This window comes from Drosophila navojoa, chromosome 2, assembly GCF_054131105.1.
Source record: "Drosophila navojoa isolate 15081-1374.11 chromosome 2, UAZ_NAV_1.0, whole genome shotgun sequence".
NCBI lineage: Eukaryota > Metazoa > Arthropoda > Insecta > Diptera > Drosophilidae > Drosophila > Drosophila navojoa.
The window spans coordinates 9119445-9140349 of record NC_142890.1 but is presented as its reverse complement, the minus strand read 5'-3'; the positions used below and the strand labels follow the sequence as shown (position 1 = coordinate 9140349).

Genomic DNA, 20905 nt, shown 5'->3' with positions numbered 1-20905 from the left:
TGGCGCTGGAGAGAACCGGTGCGGCTGGGGGCGTTTACTTTCACAAGTCAACACGTGAGGCAGCTGCAAGTAACGGGGCGCGCATTGTGCGGCTGCCTGACCTCATTTGTGGGCGCAATTTGCTGCAAATCTGTGGCAACTAACAGCTAACCAGGCAGACGGACGGACGGCCAGGCGGGCGGGCGTTCGGTGGGACGAACGGACTGTCGGTTTGGTTTAGTCTGGCATCAGGCGGGCAGCTAGCCATGCATTGCGCCTGCATTCATTAACAACAAATTGTGAACGAAATGTGCATTAAATAAAATGTTATGAGCAGCATACACACACACCTACACACACACACACACATAGACACATATGTATGTTAGACCATGCAGGCAGCGGCATATTCGTGATTTGCTTTGGTCCCGGTCAAGTTGGCAATTTGGCTAAGCGTGAAATGCGCAGACCACAAAAAAAAAGTGGCGGAAAAAAACTGCTCCAGTTAGCCAGGATAGCGGTAATAACAACAACAACAACAGGAACACTATATAGAGAATCCGACTGCTGCACTCTCAGTGCGCTGCAGCTAAAAACAAATTTATTTCTCCATCACTAAAGAAGTCGACTATAAAATGCAAAGTCTATATAGCTAGGAACTATGAACCACAAGTTTTTATAGGTTTAGGCTAACACATAGAGCTTTATCTAGGGCATTACAAAATATTTATGCATATGGTCAATACAGAAGATCAATAAAGATATATTACTATTGGAGGCTTGCCATGATTTACAGGGTATTAGCTAGCACATGGGCTTACAGTGGTATACGCACATAGTTTAGCTGAGCTGTGATTCATGCCTGGGCCCCAGGGCATAAATCAGCTAAAACAGAACAGAGCTGAAATGCAGCAGAGCTGAATTGAAATGGAATGAAATGAAATGCGCAAATGTCTGCAAGGTCTAAGCCAGCCATTGCATGCGGAATTTCCATAAAGCAACTGCGAATCGGTTTCACTGCCTACCCCTCCCTCCCCCCTCTCTCTCCTTCTCTCTACCTTTCTCAGTCTCTGTCTGCGTTATGGGGGGCGTTATCGAAACGCACCTGTGCTGAATGCTTTGCCAACAGGTAGCCACCCAGCGCCGACTTCAGTGCCAGGCCCAGACAGCTGCCGAACTGGTAGCGGTGGGCCGCCCCAGCTCCAGTGGGGCATACAAATGAGGAAGGCGCGCACACAGGCTGACGGCGCACGTGCTTTATGCAAATCATTTGGCTGGAATTGGGCGTGGGTCGACCTGCTAAGACCTGCAGACGCACAATCAATTAATTAGCCATACTCAATAGATAAGTTAATGAATTTCAAGAGGAAAACAACTCCTACGAAGCCCAATAAATCAGCTAGCCAATGACTTTTATTTTTGCTACCTTTTTAATGCGTATTTAGTCAACTGAAATTATGAATAACAACAATTCGCGAGAATAGATATTAATTTTTAATTTCTTACAGCCTCCCACGCTGGCTCAGACCGGACTGACGGGTTATGGGCAAAAAGTTTTATTACACCTACACGAAATATTTTAATGTAGCTAATTAATGCGTGACTAATTGAATTTTTATGGCTTATTGCTTATGGCTTGTAAATAATCTGGCTGCGAGCTTGATTTTCATGTAATTAAGCAACTGACAGACAACGTTGCGTATGCGCAATGTCATGCGCTGCAAATTAACATCAAATGTCAGCTTGTGAGCTCATGTTGTTGTTTCTGCTGTTGCTTGTTGTTGTGGTGGTTGTTGTTGTTGTTGTCGTTGTTGTTGCTGTTGTCACTGTGGCAAACTGATTAAAGTCAAACTGTGACGCTCTGTGCAACGAACTGTGGAACGAGCGTTGTCAGCTTATGGGTAATCATGTGCAGCTTGGACCTGGAATTAGACACAGTGGTGGTCGTGCTCTTAGTCTACGCCTTCGTCTCCATCTTCGTCTCCATCGCTGCCTCAGTCTCACTCTGGGTCTGGGTCTGGGTCTGGGTCTGGGTCTGGGTCTGGGCCTTGGCTGCCAGCGCTTGGGTCTCGGGTCTTGGGGTCGCTCACTCGCTCGTTATGTGAGTTCAAGTTCAAGTCATGTGCAGTTGCTGGCGTTGGTTGATTTTAATTAAAAGTAATGCGCGCCGTTTAGCTAAAATGTTGCGTTTCCCCCCAGCACTTGGCCCGTGCATAGCTGCTCAGCGCTTTAGATGGGGTGGCACACCCATCAGCAGCATTAGAGCCAAAGTTGCTTTTATATTATTTCGCACACACTGCGGGCAGCGCGGTTATTTATTTGATGGCTTTGGCAGGCGGACAATCAGCGCAGAAACGGGCAAACGGGCAAATGGGCAAATGGGCAGCCAGCCGGCCAAGCTAAGACGGCCCGTCAGTTTTGGTCAAATCACAGCAGGCGGCTGCTTGGTTCCCGTCCATTGATTGTTGTGTAAAGACAACAACAGCAACTGAAAGCCGTGGCTGAATTATGCGCCCAGCCAGCAGAAACGGAATCAGAACAACGGCAGCGGGCAGCAGCCTCCGCCGCGGCCCACGAACCCACAACTTTAATGCTCAAAATATGCAAAATCATGAGTCTGCGTTGATTTTAAATTGTATCATTAAAATGTAAAGGCAACCCAGAGAGCCGCAACGGCCGCAGCACCAGCACCATCAGCAGCAGCAGGAGCAGCATAATGAAACAACCAACACCACAGCTACAACAACTACAACAACAAGCAAGTAAGCAAAGCAAACAACTAACAAACAAAAACGCGCTGTAGAATATTTGTGTGTGTTTAATTTTTTCCGGCTTGTTCATTACAAATTTTGATTGAACCCCAACGAATCGACTGAAAGACGATAAACAGCCTCTCCACGCGGACAGCCGGTCTCTGGTCTCTGGGGGGCACTGCCATAGACCCGCTCTGGGGCCAGATCAATCAATTTTACGGTTTGCTAATAAATTGTGGTCAAAAAAATAGAAAAAAATACAAAAACAAATTTAGCATTTCGGTTGCTGCAGCAATTATATATGTATGTGTACAAGCTCTTTTTCCTGTGGCTCGCAGTTCTTGTTAATTTAATTTATTTTGCATGTCTAATTAAAAGCGAAACGGTTTAAGATTTGGATATAAAAAATGTATTTTTATATTGAAGCTGCTTATACTCTCTGTAACTTGTATAAATTAATGAAAAATATTTCAAGCAATTGGCTTGCTATCCCTATGATTAGACTAGAGACTACTAAAAAAGCTCTTTAAAAAATTAATAAAAAAAATATAAGTTCAAAACAGAAAAGGATTTTCTAAAGTATACAAAACAATTTGGATATTAATAAAAAATAAAAAAACAATAAATGTTTAAAAAAATTCTTATAAAATCTACGAACATAGTTGAATTAAAAGTAAACAAAGTTTTAAATTATTTAATAGTATTTTTTTTTCTATTTATGAACTAACAAAGCTCTAAGCCAGCTGTTGCTAGTATTCTGCTGCACACAATATTTTCGCTGAAATATTCAAAGCTTGCCACAACAATAAATATTTTCAATTTAGTTTAATACTCTTTTCTATATTTATTCATAAATATATAATAGAGTTTTTGATATATTGCAATGGTTGCTTTTAATATATTGCTCACTTTTGAGCTCTGTTTATTCATCAATGGCAGAGTATTTTGATGCATATATGCATATGTATATTGGTGTATATATATATGTATGTGGTTATGCTCGTGTCTGTGCACATATCAATTTTCCATCAGAATTGGAGCTGTCGAAATTTATGCGCGCTCGCTGAACGTATTGAAAATTGACGTTTTGCAGTCTGTCCCAGTGTCCCTCCGTCTGACCGTCCCTCCGTCTGACCGTCTGTCTGTTAGATCAGTTCGCATTTGGTGTTGATTTTGGCTCCAGTTGCAAGTTTGTCTTTGTGTGTGTTGCCGTTGTTGTTGGAATTTTATGCAAACGACAGTTTGCTACAATTTATGGCCATCGAAAATTGGCAACAAATTTCCAGCGTCGTTTTTGCAATTTTCGCAATTTTGCGCAATGCAAATGAAAATTGTGCAAAAATAACGAGAACGAGAGCTCATATATGCGATACAAATTACAGATATTTCATTCAATGGATGCATTCGACACTCTCTAGTTCATTTGCCAAATGCATAGACACACACTCACACACACGCACAGAGACGACGTGTGTAATATGAGTTGGAGCATATGGCGTGTTGGCCGGAACTGAAATGCAATCGGGTCTAAAAGGTGTTACAAACCTGACAGAGCTTGCCAGCTATTAGCAGCTTTTAGTTGTTGTTATTGTGGCTGTATTTCACGCTGCTAAGTCATTCTTAAGATGTTCGATTGCTGATTTCGCGCTCAAGTAGGAGTTGCTGCTGCGGTTTCTGCTGCTGCTGCTGCCAATTGATTGCTTGAGTCACACTTGAGCACAACGGGTTTCCAGTTGGAGTAACAATAAAAACAATAACAACAACATTTGTATGCCTTTTCGAGTGCGCAGTTCGGCTGTGTCGCCAAACCGGGAGGGGAACCAGGCAATCGGCAATCGGCAACAGGCAGCAGGCAACGGGCAACGGGCCACAAGCTGCAAGCGGCAGCTCCAACAAATTGCCACTCCAAAGGTGTTGCTGCCGCTGTCGCATTTCGACGTCGCCTTTGGCATGTTGTTGGCTTTTTATTTTATTTTATTTTGTTTTTCTTCTTTGCCTTTTCGTTGCTGGCTTGACTTTTTTGGAGTCCGGCTAACGCGCTGACACAACAATGGGCTAGCTGGTGGCACCGAACATGATATTTGTTACCGCCAGGCGTATACGTAATATTTGATTTGCAATTTCTATTACAGCTTGCAGCGTGCAGCGGACAATGGACAGCGGACAGCGGACAACGGACAGCGAATATCTTGGCAATTTGCAATTTGCACAGTGAGTTGATTGAACTGTCAATCGCCAGCAGATATTTTGCTATAATTTAACTAATTTCTGTGCATTGTCCACATTTATGAGAGCCGCATGCCATTTGCCTAATTAAAATGCCCCGTGGACAGCAGAGTGGATAAGCTGAGACTCTCGAGCAGCTGTGGCCATATAAATATTTAATATCGTCGACTTTGGCTAATGGCTGGCGTAAGTGGTGCAGGAATCGTAGCAGGTTAATGACATTTAATTGGCCTTATGTCGATACGGCTCCAAAGCGGAAATTGACCAATTGACATACATTTTTAAAGAGCCTACCCGACTTACTTGACTTGTAATGGAGCCACATTTTATTTGCTCTATGCAGCTCTAGTCGCATTTACTTCAACTCCCCCACTTAGTGGCTGTAGTTAATTCAATACGGCTTATTAAATATTTAGACTTGCCGTCGTATACTCCTCTTCACTGCAGACATTTCTCCACATAGAACATTGTTAGATTGGCGCAGAGGCCGCGTCTAATAAAAATAGCTACACGTTGTGAGACACAAAGAACTATAAAATTACGGCGAGAAACAAGGCAAAACAAGGCAAACAAGCGACAGCGACAGCGCCAGAGAGGGCAGCAAAACAAAATAATAAAAAGCAGCCGCACTTCTCATAAGCGCTGCGAAAGATTTTGCAATTTATTTCGTTTGAGTCATGCCACGCAATTGTCTAAGCGAATAAAAATATAAAAAGAGCAAGCAAAAGTTTTTATGACTACAAAACTAACGGCAAACCCGCACAAAGAGACAGACGGACACAGCCGAGAGCCTCACTTTTGGCTTTAACGGTATAAGCGTCTTGGACATCAGAGTCTCAGGCGCCCAACTGAAAGCCCCAAACCCGAACTCAAATCCAAATTCAACAGCGCAGCGCCGTTGGTGTCAAGGTTAAACGTTTGACGGCACGAGCGTAACCAAAATTGAGGTCATCTCTCAATCAGAGGGAGAGAGAGAGATAGAGAGAGGGAGAGAGAGCAGTTATAGTTTCGATGGAGAGCTTCTAAGCAAAATCAAACCAAAATTAATCTGACAAATGTGTTATCATAAATTTCAAAAGGAAATTTTCGTGGTCAGAAATAATTGTGCGATTTGTATTCATTAGCAAATGATCATTTCGCTCATACCTGAAGCAGCTCTTGGGTTGCCCAACGATCAGCCATAATGATAGAGATTATTTATGATTCCTTTTTAGCGCAATTTCTAGTGAAGCTTGCAGATCTCAAGCTCGCCTCGACTCATGTTCGCGTCATTAAGAAGCAAAGTGCCTTTTGTTTTACGAGAGTCCCAAAGTTGTTGCTTGTCAGAGATATTTGTCAAGAGGGTTCATTGAATCTGGCATATTTGCTCAACCTGAAGTCAAATGGACTCCAAGATTATGATTGACTCTGCGAAAATATTTGAGTTGAACTAAGTCTGCGTCTGTGCAGAGACAAAAACAATTAAAAACTCAACTATTTTGCATAGACACGAGGGCAGGTTGAGAGTAATAAACACAGAGAACGTTTCAATGACAGCCAATTGTTCTGTTTGACTTGGAAACTTTCCGTTTAATAGAGTTGTTGGGCCAAATGTGTATCTCGTTGTCCGTTGTGTTTCTGCTCTTGTTGCGCTGCTCTCCGCATGGTCGGCATAACAATTATAAAGTACGGCTTGCTGCCTGTGGGTGGTCGGGGCCTATTAATCAAATCTGGTCCACAGACTGCCGGCAATCAGGCGGCGAGAACTGGAACTGCCTGCTCGATGGCCAGCCCCACCTTGGAGCTCTGACAGTGGAGTCCATTTGATGTGCTGTCAATGTTTGCTTAGCTTGGCCTCGCTGCGGCACATCATTAATCATAAGGCTCGACCTGTTCTTGGTCAGCATATATATTTAAGCACACACACAGACATCTATATATTCATTGCTGCTAATTGATATTTCAAAGCAGAAACTTCAATGGCTACTTGAGTTGGGCAACTTTTGGCACTACCCAAAATTAGCGGGCTTACACTTTTAATTTCGCGTCTGTTGCGCCGCAAGCGAAAGTGGCAAAAGCCATTTTTGCTCAAGATTATGTGTGTGACTCTCTGTGTGCGTGTGTGTGCATGCGTGTGTGTGGCTTCCCAGAAACTGGCCTGAGATTAGCCACCAGTCCAGCTGAGCCATTAGTGGCAGTCCAACCAAAAATAACTTAATGAGCTTTTGAGTAGCTGAGAAATTATTGATTAGCCTTACTTTTCTTTCGCTCACTTTTGTTGATTGACTTGACTCGAGCTGGCCTAGCCAAGCCAAGCCAAGCGCATTGTGGCCAAAGCTCGGCTGGCTCGACTTTTGTGGGTTACTGTGTTGCCCCATTTGGGTCGAACGGCAACTGTAGCAAGAGTTTCGGCAAGTCATCGGCTGGAGCTCATCAAAGGCCCCAAATCACATGGGATCTGTGTAGTTTGTGGGGGCTATTACCAAAGTTTCCTGATTTATGCGCAGGCATTTAACATTTGACTTTTATACTTTGGAAGCATTTTGGTTACACGAATATCCAAAAAACGAAAACTGAAAAATTTACGATCACACGCTGTCCCAATACCAAAAGAATTCACTTGTAAAGACAAACCATAAAAAAACAAAAAAAAACCCAAAAAGAACTCACAAAACTTTTCCATTTACATAGTTAAAAGTCAATGCCGCATAATTTAACAGGAAATCATTAAGCGTTGTCCTATTTAAAAATAATTCACGCCCAGCAACAGACGCAAACACGCTCTGCCCCCATCACCTCCCCCGCCCGTGACTCTGACTGCATTTGCTGCAGTGCAGACAACGAGGCATTTGAATGAAACGCGTCTAGAATTAGAACTGTAAACAACATGTGTTGAAATGCCTAATTGATTGACTTGACGTAGTTGACTTGATGGTGGTCTGTGCCCCGCCATCCGTCACCCGTCACCCGCCGCTCCATCTTCCACTCCTCATTAGATAGACAAAGTATGAGTATTGCAACTGATTCGAATCTTATGGCGTTGGCATTCAATCGAGTCATTTGAGCATTTGATGAATCTGTGGAGCGCATCGTCTGATGGATCGTTAGTCGGTTAGCTAGCTAGCCAACTAGTTAGTTAGTTAGTTAGTTAGTTAGTTAGCTGGCTAGTGTAAGCCGCTTGGCCAGTTAGTTGGCTGCTTTGATTTAGTTTAATTCGATTAGCTGTCGCTGCATTCGTTCAGGTCGCAGCTGTGCGAACGCGGAAGAATGCAATTAGCCTGGCCATTTAATGATGTGCCAGTTGGTCTGAGCTATTCATGCGGCAGTTATTAAATCAATTTTGCCTTGGCCACAATTTATTACTTAACGGCGTTTTGTTCTTAGCCATATTTATTGGTATGCATAGCGCACACTCACTGCTGCTGCCTCCGCTACTGCTGCTGCTGCTGCTGCTTCCCAGTGAGTTTTCCATTTCTTTTTTGCATTGGCATCTGCATTCGCGTCTTTTGCCAATTACAGTTAACACAGACAATGGCGCATAAAGCATTCTAGCACCAGAGACCGCTGCATGAATGGGTTCTCTGGGCGCTGTTTCGACTTGGTCAGCCAACTTTCCAATTGGCAATAAAGCATGCGAAAACCAATGGTATTTCTCCTATTTTTCTTCTTTTTTTTTGAGCTCCTTTCTTTTCTATTTCAGCGCACCCGTGTTGACCACAAAATGTTGATTACTGCGCTCAGATACACTGCACACACACACACACAGCTACAGCTACAAATGTATCTTTTTCTTGTGCACAACATGGGGGTAACAATGGCATTTTCACGCGCCCTCCAAGCGGCCACAATGGAGCAGAGGCGTTGTAAATGCCCAAAAAAGGTTGCAGCCACAAAATAGACCAGAGCCCAAGACCCAAGACCAAGTCCAAAACTCCAAGAGGCGAACCGATTTCGAGAACCCAAAAGCAATGCCTACTTGCGCCCGAGAGTGAAAGAGCAGTGAGTGGCCCGCCTAACGGTAATTCAAGTTAACGAGCTAACGTAAATTAAGATCGCTTGTTCTTGCTGGCCCATAACCAAGCCAAAGCACAGCAGCCAGCCAAGGTAGCAAGTTCTTCTGCAACTAACCAAAAAAAAAAAAACACACACACACACACACAAAAAGACAACAGCAACAAAAAACAAAATGTGTTTAGGCCGAGCTACGAGTAAACAAAAGAATGGGACAACAGCAAGCAAACAAGCTTTAAAAAAAATGAGTCGAATGTCTGTTTTATTTTTAGCCACGGCCAGCAAGAAATATGGGAAGCTGCCCAAAAAAGGCCACCAAAACTAGCTGGAAGACCGAAAAAGAGAGAGAGAGAGAGAGAGAGGGAGAAAAAAGCCAACTACACGCAGACAGAATGCAGTCAACGCCAACGCAAACGCACATGGAGCACATGAGAGACGGGCAACTGCTGCAACTGCAACTAGGCACAAGTGCGCCGCAGTTTACCAGTTCTCTGCAGCTCATCAGCTCCTGTCTATCAAATCCCCTAGAAGCACACACACACACACGTACGCGCGGCACAGCAGGCGCACATCATTTGCATGTGGGCAGTGGGTCAGCATTAGCAGCGCTTCGAAAGTTGTTTCTATCAATAGCTAAAAGAGACTTCTCATCATTTACTTTTTGTTTCCTTCTTTTATATTATGTCTCTAAAGCTCTTTCACTGTTCTTTAATCTGAGCTCTTGATTTGTTCTTTATGCATTTGAGCTCTTTACAGTTCTTTCATCTTAATTCAGTCTTTTCTTGTGTTCTTTCACTGCGCCTAATCACAGCTGATTTGCATACGGTTTATCCACCATTGGAATTGGTCAGGTGTGGGTATATGGAAATGGGTTAAAGGTGAGTTTATATATGCATATGTATGCGTGCTTAGATTCGTCTACAATACAGCTATGCAAACGATTGCTAGGTATTTCCTAGTCGGTTACCCTAGATCCATCTCTCTCTCTCTCTTTATTTGAGCTCTCACTCATGATTTTCTAGATGGGCAACGATTTAACTCTGAATAGCCTCATAAACAGCCATGCAGCTTCCCTTTCACTTTGTCTACTCGAATTATCCATCAACCTTTCTTTCGCCCCGATCAACTGCAACGTTACGTTTCATTTCGTTGCGCCATTTGTTTTAGTTTTTCTCTCTCTTTCCTTCTGCTTCTGCTTCTGCTTCTCTTTCTCTTTATATTTTCATTTCTTGCTATATCTTTAAACTTCATTGGAATCTTCATCAGGCCGCATTACAAAGAAATACAAATCGATTTTACCCAGTTCTGTTTTTGTTTCTCCATAGACTTGAACATGCAGCGCATTTTCTTTTATGACTTTTGTTGCTGCTGCTGTTGTTGTTGTTGTCTACACCCATTCCCTTATACAATGGGTATGCTCTATAGCCATAAAACTTCAAAATGTACTAGATATTTCGACTGTTCCCCTATGAGGGCAACTCAACTTGCCCCACCCAGTTCGGTTCAAGGCAACGTCATCATTTAGGCAGCGTCATCGCGTTTCGATGGTTGTTGTTGTTGCTGTTGCCGTTGGTGTTTTTAGTGTTGCGTGCAACATGCCTGTTGTTCTAGTTGTTGTCATAAAAACGCTGGCGCTTTATGACTTACTTTGAAAATACAAGCTCAACTTTTGCCATTGCCAACTTGGTGCGGAAATAGACTTAATGATCAATTAGTTTTGGCCGTTGACGTTGGGGCAGTCACCTAGCGATGGCAAGGGCATGGGCAGGGGCATGGGCCATGGGTGGGTAGATACCGTTAGCTTCCGACTGGGCGCGGCTATTGGGAGGGCCAAGCACAACACCCCAAACCGGCCCTCTAAGAAATCTAATGAGCAACTTTGGCGCGCTGCAATTAACTAAACTCTAATTGGAGACGCTGCCTGGGCATAAAGTGTGTATTTTAAGGCCATTACCGATGGCTTCCTGTCGCAGTCGCTTACATAAGGCATTGCCAATGCCTGCTATGATGCATCCAGAAGTTGCCGTATGATTGCGCAAGTCGCAGCAGCAGCAGCAGCTGCTTTAATTGGAAATTGTTGCGGGGCTAGGTAAAAGCGCATCAGCAGCAGCAGTTGTAGCTGTTGTAGCAGCAGTTGCTGCTGCTGTTGCTGCTTTTGCTGCTGTTGCATCACATACATTCAAACACATTTACACACAGAGCATCGTCAAGTGTTCTAGTTACGTGGCTGCTGTCGTTGCTTTCAATCTTTTGGCGCGTTGCTGGCAATTGCATCACGCAAAGGCGACGCTGCTGTTGATGGAGCCAACGGGTTTTTTGTCCACAGATTCAGCCTCAGCCTCAGCCTCAGCTACAGCATCGAATTGGGCTTCGTCTTTGGCATTAGCTACAGTTTGGACTTTGTTTTCAGCTGCTGCTGCTGCTGCTGCTGCTTCAATTTTAGCTTTAACTTTGGCTTCGGCTTTGGCTACTTTCTAAAGCAGCCTCCGCCTGGCTGCCTTCATGGCATCTCTACTAAACTCGACATCTTCGCATCTCTCGGTTCACTTGGTTAGTGTGCAGTGTCTTTTAGTTGTTCTTCTTTGTGCTGTTGTTGCTGCTGTTGTTTTTTGTGTTTTTGTTTAGCGCCCAGGTAACTGTTTCAACTGCTGCGAAACTGGTGCAAGCATTGCTGCTGCTTCCTCTTCTTAGCCTGTTGTTCTCTCTGATATCGTTTTTTTTCTTCTATTTTTCTCTCTTTTTTTACTGCTGCAAGTTTGCAGTTAGTTTTACTGTTGCATCGGCCACTGATTTTCCACTCGTTGTTGTTGTTGTTTCTATGTATGACATTAGTGCTTTATTGTTGTTGTTGTTGCTGACTGCTGCTGCTGCTGCTGTTGCGTCAAATTGGAAATTAACGTGCAACTAGGCTAGGACCTGAACAACTTTGGTCCTTTGTTCTTAAAGTTTTTACCCTCTCTTTTTTGCAGAAATTAATTAAGTGCCCTGGCTGCGGATTTATAGAGCTTGTAGTCAAAGTTGTTTTGCTGTTAGTTCGTTGTTAGTAGTTGCCGTTGTTGTTGTTGTCGTTGCTTAGAGGCCAGATTCTGTGTCACACGAGATTTGTTCTTGCTGTTGTTGTTGTTGTTTTAGCTTTTGGGTAATAAAAAGTTAAACAATTTTTATGAATTTGCAACAGCCATAAAATTAGATCGTAAAGTTTCCATTTTTTAGCACAAAATATGCTTACAATATTCGCCCAGTCAAAGTTGCTAATTAAGGAAACGGATGCGAGTACTTAAAATACAAAATTTTAATAGCCCCATGACAAAGTTAAATATGAAAGTTATAAAAGAATAAATTGATTTCATATTAAAGTTTTGCTAAAACTATTTTGCATAAATATGACAAAAGTAGTGGAAACAAAAGTCGCATAACGGACAATTTATGTCCGTTATATAACATTCGTAAATGTATTAACTTTTTGACAAATATTTTATTTGAAATACTTTGCTGCATTGACAATTATATAAATAATAATAATAAATAAATGTCTAGCATATTGAATAGCTGAAAGTCCCATAAATCAAATTAATTCTCTGAACTTGGACTTTTTAGATTGATAACTTCCAAATGCGTCTGAGCTCCGTGGCAGTATCAGTCGGCTGGCTTCGACTACCATCAAATAGCGCTTTATCGGGGGACACTGTGTAAACAAACAGCTCAAACGGTTTGACGCAATTTAATTGTCAAGCTGAGGGCAATCCTTTAGGCCGCCCCCGCTGACAGCTGTTTGATGGATGCGGAAGCCCAAATGCCGAGAGCCGAGAGCCGAAAGCCAAAAGCCGCGACAGCTTAACCGATTAGACGGTTATGCTTGACGGTTGTGCAGCGGACGCGGAGAGGAGGTCGGAGTCGGAGTCGGAGTCAGAGTTAGAGTCGGGGTCGGGGTCGGGGCGTCTTTATCAGCAATCTGTCAGTGTGGCAACAAAGCGGCAACATCATCATCAGCAACGGCGGTCGCGGTAGTTGCGGCAGCATCAAAGAGGTTGCCTCGCCCTCAATTCTCCCAGTCCGCCCTCCATCCCCCTCCCCATTCCATTCTCTTGGTGCGTTCGTGGTTTGTGCTTGACGTTGAATTTACAAATTACAACTAATTAAAAGTTGATGAGTCTGCGTGAGTGAAATCAAGCACAGAGCATTGCCAGCCACAGCCCCTCAACTCATTCGATAAGCAAATGAGGAAGTTGCTGCTGCTGCTGCGGCTGCTGCTGCTGCTGGTCAGAGAGAATTCAGCGGAAAATGTTATGCCCAAGCACAAGTGCTTGTATTTTTATAACATTTATTTCTTTTACCTATTTCTTTACAGTTGCCCAAGTCATCGCATGGCTGTCGTCTCAGCACGTCTGCGATGCTTATCGCAGAGATGGTCGAAGGTATCTGCAGATGAGGGACAGACACATCCGCCCAGCGAAATAGTTGTGAGAGGAAATGTTCCAGCGGCGATAAATGTGACAAAGTTGCACTATAAAAATGCAAAATAAATGTAAAAAGAGACCCCAAACATGCTATGGGTGTATTCATAAACTTTTTGCTCAACTGTTTGTGTGGGAATGGCAAATAAAATTATTACGACAACTGCGATGACGACGAGCGTCGCGACGGCCAATTGACTTGTTTGCCACGGCCCACAGAACTTTGTGGCAGCAAACGAAAAAAAAATAAAATAAAGAAAAATAATAATAATTCAAGTAAAATTTGTTAGCAGCTGGCTAAATACCCTGGGAACCATTTTTGGTTAGGGCAGCCAATATTTTGTTCACATAATAATAGGTGGAAATACAAAACTTTGTTAGCTAATTTGGGTTATTTAATGAATTTGCGTAAAAGCCAACTGTTGGTAAATTTAACATAATTATGATAGTTGCTGCCGTTGCAACCTTGACTGTGGCTGCTTCTTAATTAAATATTGTCAACATGTCTGCCCTGACTGGCTGCTGGCTGTTGGCTGTTGGCATTGTTTGTCGAGATTTGCTCTCAACTGCAATTTGATGAGGCAGCTCGCATTGCGGTCTCTGAGTGAGCGTTGCACGGCAGCAGGAAGTGCTAAAACTATTAGTGGCACTTATTTATTCATTAAAGGCAGTTAGAGACACCCAGCACAAGCACTAATGGGGCACATATGCACACACACTCACACACACACACACACTCACACACACGTATAGCTACTCCAATTATGCAGTTAGTTGATCGAGAGAGCGGGGCCAAGGATACGCGACAGCATCAGGATGTTCCCTCTTCTGCTGCTGCTGCTGCTGCTTCCTCTGCTGCTGCTGCTGCTTATGTATTTGCATAATGTCGAATGACGTTGCCAGCAACTCAAGCGCTTATAATAGGTGGCAGAGACGAGTGCCCCTATGGATGGGTGTGTGCGTATGTGCATTTCGAGTCAATGCACTCGCCGTTGTATCACATTGAACTTAAAGCTAAAGTTCAATGTGCGTATGCGTAATATGACTTACCTTACAGTTAAATGTGTCTTTGTTTTTCTGGTTTTATGTTGATATTCACAGATCGTATACAAATCAAAACCAAAATATGATTGTGTGCTGGCGGAGATGATGTTGCTTGTGAGCACTGCCAGCTGCTTGCTGCTTTTTCGCTGTTGTTGCTTTCGGTTGGGTTTGCGTTTGGTTAACTCTGCGCCGCATGGGACCGATTTCTGCAGAACAATCGCGACTTATACACACACACGCGCACACAGATGCAGAGGAGGCACACACGTACACACGTACACACGCACACCCGCACACACTTCGGCACAATAATAAAAGCGTAAATGCTTATTTATTTGCAAGTCGTTCACAAAAATGCGCTTGTATAATTTATGAAGGCAAAGCACACGACGACGCTGGCTCTGAGCTGAGCTGGGTACCGGGGAGGAGCTCGATAAACATTTTGAAATGCGAATTGAACTTGTTGTATATTCGTATTTATATATATGCGTATATATAGATATACATATATACTTGTGTTTCTGGCCCTTGCTGTTGACTGGAGGGTTATTAGAATAAAGCGCCTGCAGGGACCGCTATAAAACGCAGGGTCACAATGACCCACAGCGAAAGCGAAAGCGTCACAGCGCGACGGCAATAACAACAAATAGAATAGCACACAAAAAATTTGATTACACACCGGGTTTTATATGCTTGGTATTTTGATTTGAGTTTTGAGATTTGAATTGTCAACGTTTAAAGGGCTGAGCCTCTGACTGACTGACCGACCGCTTGGACGACGTCGACTGCACTGACCGAGTCCGAGTCGACAACTGGGCTCAGTTCAGCTGAGTTCATCAATCAAAGCGACAAAGCCGAATGCAATTGCCGAGAAAAGCGCTTCAATTGCAGCCAAGCGATCGAACCACACCGAAAACGAAACCGAAACCGAAACCGACACCGAATTCGATACGAACGAAAGAGTCGTGCGATTGCTTCCCGAATGAGCCAACCGTTAGATGCGCTTCAACCTTGCGTTCGGCACGACGTTTCAACAGCAACTGCTTGGGCCGGGCGCTTGGAGCTGCAGCAGTCAGCTCGGTGTGGAACGTGTCTGTGGACTGTGGATGGTATTTGGCGGTGAGTTTTTGGCGCCAGCTTTGTAGAGTTTCACAGTGCCGGCTGTTCATTGAGAGCGTGGAGAGCGAATAAGAGGCAAAGCGAATGAAAGCAAGTAGCACGTGCAGCCAAAAGCCGGTCTCCAGTCTATCTGGATTCATTTTATGAATAAAGTTTTAGGTGATTAAATCAACTTCAATTATCTAAATATTTATAGAATATTATTAAATATATTTTAAAATATTTATGAACTATTTTTTGCATGATTTGCTTGAGAATATTCATGATGAGAGTTACTTTTGTAATATAATTATTAAATAAATTCCATTATAATCTTATTTTCAACTTTTCAGACATTTTTTCTTTACTCTTGGCAACTTCAAAAATGCATTGCACATGTTACGAACATGTCGAGCACAACAAACGGCAAAAGTGTGTAGACTTTGAGAGCGCATGCGCATGCGCGAAGAGCGCCACCGACCGCTACTGAGAGAGAAAGAGAGACCGTGACGGAGCCGGCGATGGCAACGACCATAAAAATAAACACGTTGCATAGCCATCCACATGAAAAAGACACCACCAAGAGCAGAAGAAACAGCAGCAGCATTCGCCTAGGCCAGAGCGCGGGGGCGTGGGCGAGGGGGAATCTGGATGCGTACGGTAGCAAGAGCATCTGTTCTATATCATAGGCATTGCTAAGTAAATGATGCCCAAAGATCCCTAATTGTCTTAAGTGTGCTGCTGTCTGTCTCCCTGTCTGTTTGAGGGGGTGTGCGGGAAAGAGTCCGTGAAAGGGGCTGATCTGTACGAATCGGAAAATTCCTAAGCACAGTTGATGCCTAGTGATTTGAGTAGCTGCAAACAGAATTAGAGAATTTTCAATATAATTTGCTATGATTGCGGATCAGAAGACGCCACAAAGGCCCGAAACGCCTTGGAATGCCCAAATGGCTTAAAATAGTCTGGAAACTTTGCGTGCCGTTTCCACCGGCCCACTATCGAGCATTGGTCATCGTCTAGCACACACATACACACACTCAGTGAGGGAAAGGAATTTCAGCTAGAAATTTATCTACGCTAATTTCCGAGCTAAACTTGTGTAATAAAACCGCATCATCGACTGCAATTTTCGCTGTTCGCGTGCCGTTGCCAATGTTGTGAATGCGCAGCTTCCATCGCATCTACCAGCTCTACCAGCTCGGACCACAATTCTTTCTTTTCTGTTTCATTTTCTTTTTGACTCTCCAGCCGCAGACTTCGCATGAACGCCTTCAATTTCTCATAGAACTCGCATCGAGGGGGAGCCTGGCGTTTGGTTTATGGTTTATGCGCCGCCGTTTTTGGTCTATTAAAATGATTGCAGTATTTACGTTGCGCTTTTCAACCATAATTTGTATTTGCTATGCTCATCATCATCATCATTGAGTGTCCAGCCGATCGATTTTTGGTCTCTTTGCATTCAATGCGCACGCTTATCGTTGCCCAGCCAAAGCCAAAGCTGGAGTCGGGGCTGTAGTTGGAGTCAAAGTCGGAGTCGGAGTCTGAGGTAAGCCAAAAAGCAAGGCAGCCGCAAGCGTTTAGCTCTCAATGCTGACCCGTTCTCTATGGTTTTCTATTGTTTATCTACAACGCGCCAGGCACAAGCAACAGATACGATGCCAGGCCCATGTCCAAATCCACATCCACATCCACAGCCACATGCAGGCCCAGGGTACAGGCTCAGACTCAGGCTCAGACGCAGGCCTGGCCCCTTTGACTGTTTCTCTGCTGCTTATGCGTTAATATTTCTGGCTTATCGCCCCCGGCGTCACATTGGCGTATTTACAATGATTATTGATCGCTTAATACTACGAATTGCGTTTCATTTGTTTTCCGTCCATCCGGTGTTTATTTGCACAGCTTAGAGCGAGATTTGATGTGATATTCCGCACTAAATGGACATCGGTTTCGATTTCTATGTGTCTCTTGCACAAATATTTAACTCATGCGCTCCCATGATCAATTACAACTCGCCTGAGCAGCCTTCAGCCCCTGACAGACATCCAATTCGCAGATAGTGTCAACGGCACCGTCTCGACGGCATAATTTGTCTGCGCCATGTGAAAGTCCAATATGGTGAGCGGCAAAACTTTCAATTTCATACAGCGCCAGTGCCAGTGCCAGTGCCAGTGCCCGTACCCAGACTCGTCTGTCAAGCCGATGATTATGATATGATGTTGTGCGAAGCTCATGATATTATTCACACACAAACACATACACATACACAGAGGAATACTTCAATCTTTGTGCGCTTTCCATGCACAAATTCATTTGTCGTTGCTTTATTTGCCTCACATTAGCGTCAGCAGCGAGTCCAAGTGAAACCATATAAATCAAGTTAGTTTTGTATGCCTGCGAGTTACCCTAAGATCTTAATAAATATGTTTATCATTACTTTGTAAGAAATAAGTTTAAATATTTAGCAAATCTAGTTATCTTTTTGTCTAGAGAGCTCTAGATGTAAGCAAATAATAAACTGATGACTCATGATGTTTATTAAAATCACATTTATGATGGCAGAGTATCCAAAAAGTGTTCTGTAGTACATCGAATTGAAACTACAAATTGCAGCCAAGTGAATTCAAAGTCAAGAGCCACGCCTGCAAGTCCATGGAGGACAATGAACTCGAGCATATCAAGCACAGCCCTTTCGGCTGAGCCAAAAGGCAAAGTGTAGCATTAAATAACCTGTTTAAGTTTTTGGAGTTTTTGTCCGCACTTCCGTTTGCCGCAGAAGGCTGCTAATTTTGACAGATTACAAGGCATTGACTGTAGCCCCAGGCGGTGGTTTGGGTAAGCCAACAGCCCAGCCAAAGAGCCAGCCATCCAGTCATCCGTTGGCTTTAATCAATAGCTCGCTACCAGGCGATGCTTATATTTGGTATTTTCGGCATGTAGCTGCACATTGAACTGCCATAAATTCAGTGAGCTTCAAGCGATGCTGTTGCCCAGTAAGCGACAGTAGTCACCCTGCTGTTTTCAATTACGCGCAGAAACCCTAAACTCCACGCCACGCCACGCCCCGCAAGGGGGCAAGCAAAAATAAAAGTTGCAAAGAATTTATGAGCTGCATGGGCGAAAGCATTTACGAATCTGCATACAGCAAAGAGAGAAAACAAAAAAAAACATTGAAAAAACCAAAGAGCGAACCGCAGACGACGCCAACGATTAAGCGCCCCAAATCAGAGGCAGACTCATAGCCAAAGCCAAAGCCAAAGCCAAAAGCAACACAAATATCCGTAACCGCAACCGTAAACGTAACCGAGGCCACGGCACCAACAGCTTCAGCAGCAGCAGCAGCAATAAAAAGACCCCGGCAAAAAGTCAAATGACAAATGCTCGCACTTAAGAGTTTCGGTTAAAATGTCGCTGGCCAAAGCCGAAAAGCAAACATAAAGTGTTGAATGCTAGCGGAAATCACTTGAAACCGAGTATAAATCAAAGGAAACAATAATGGCACACGCCAGGGCCACAGAAAGCAAAAAAAAAGAAAATAACGAACCAAAAAAATATAAAATATCAAGTGGAGAAAATGGAAAATGGAAAATGGCGATTGCAGCTTCCGCTTTGGCAAACGACAACAAGAAGCTGATCAAAACAAAAGAATTAAAATATATAGAAAAGTGTCTTTAATCAAAAACGCATTGAAAAAGCAAAAGCCATAAGAAGTAATAAATGAATGGGAAATAGTGCAAATGCATGACAAACACTGAGGCAAGCAGCAGACGGAGCAAACGGAGCAAACGGAGCGCCGAAGGACGCATAAGGATGTCTCCCAGCCGGTCAGCTGGCCAGCTGAGTGAGTGATTTATGGGCAGCTGTCGACTGCTGTGCCTTGAACTTGCGTCTGCTGCAAGTCTGCCCCGGCTTAATTGGTGCGGCTTCCAGCTACCGTTATTCCATCTGTCATTACCCACCGCATCCCAGTGCAGGGATGCAGGACATAATCGTCGCAGGCATACCCTGTCATGACAGTTTAAGCTACCAACTGTATTAAGTGAAGGAAAAGTCTTTCGCCCATTCCCATTAGAGGACAGTTCATATGATGTCATGATGGATCTAGCCACGTCAGTTTGAATCTAGCCAATTTCATTTAATTGCCGAGCCAGAGTCGAAATCGTCTCCACATTGACCATTGAGACAGGCTATAGAAGATAATTAGAAAACAGTTTATGATACTCCCATCCCAGGCGCAGACAACATTTGCTTAACTAGACACTAATGGGGTATGGCTGAGCCTACCCGATTGCCATTTAAGGGATTATAATTTTTCGCATTGCCCGACTGAAAAACTGAATGCTGAAACTGAAAACTTCAAGCGCAAACTTTGCAGACAGTTTTTGTGCCATTTTGGCTCGACATCGGTGGGAATTTTGATGGTTTTTAGTTTTCAGTTTTTATTTCATTTTACGGCATTTGAATTCAAATGTGCTTTTAAATCGGCTTAGTTAGACGAGTTGCTTTTATGTTCCCGACGGCTTAAATTAAATGCGCTCGCGCGAATCCTCACAAAAATGAGAAAGAGAAATAAATATCCAAATATCAGAAAAATCTAAAAAGCTTTTTACCCTGTCAAAGGTGCTTAAATAGTTTTTTTGTAATTCTTTTTCGGGCCTGTCAACTTACCTTCGAAGATAGACCAGAGACCGGATGCAACAAGAACTGCAAAAAATATCTCTAATCTAATCAGCGTCACTTTCACGCCCAGCACATGGCGGGTGAGCGAGTGCTCCGGGTTTGACGCATCTCGACTCAAAACTGATTGTTTATGTTTGACAAATATACGCAAACGTGATGTGTGTGTGTGTGTTATGGCTGCAAATAGCAAGAGCCTAACCCACAGCCACACAGAGTGATAAGCGCCAGCAAGTGTTTCCATTCCAACTGAGCAACCGAATGCAGCTGCCCCGGCACGTGTCGAACTGCTTTCAAACTGTATATCTCTCAGTCCAAATGAAAGACGTTTCGAGAATACAGGCATTGGGTGACATTGACAAATGTAACTATCCAAGTTGTGTATTATTCATATATACTATTATTGTCAATCTTATCATGATTATTACTATCGTTATTAAAATGCAAATATCAAAAACTTTTAATATTGTCATAGTTAATCTATCTACTTTTAATTACATTCTTACTCAACTCGGTCTGCTTCCAAGAAATACATTTCCGTCAAGTATTAGTAATCGGTATGACTAAATTTAGTTATTTACTCGCAATCGAATAGCTCAATAATCGCAAAAATTGCTTGCCAAAAATAACCCGCAGCTCAATTAGGGCTAACATGAGAGCTCATCATCAATTATATGGTGAACAATT

General features: G+C 43.4%; 1 protein-coding gene across 3 annotated transcripts in view; it reads right to left on the bottom strand.

Annotated features, from left to right (window-relative positions):
• LOC108660044 (uncharacterized) overlaps window positions 1-15500 on the bottom strand; it is a 61249-nt gene extending 45749 nt beyond the window's left edge. For 2 of the 3 annotated variants that reach the window (XM_089256508.1, XM_089256509.1), the window contains exon 1: window positions 14453-15500. The gene's annotated coding sequence lies outside the window, so the exon portion shown is untranslated. The remainder of the gene's footprint in view (window positions 1-14452) is intronic. The other variant, XM_089256510.1, reaches the window with a different exon arrangement.
• Window positions 15501-20905: the final 5405 nt, after the last annotated feature.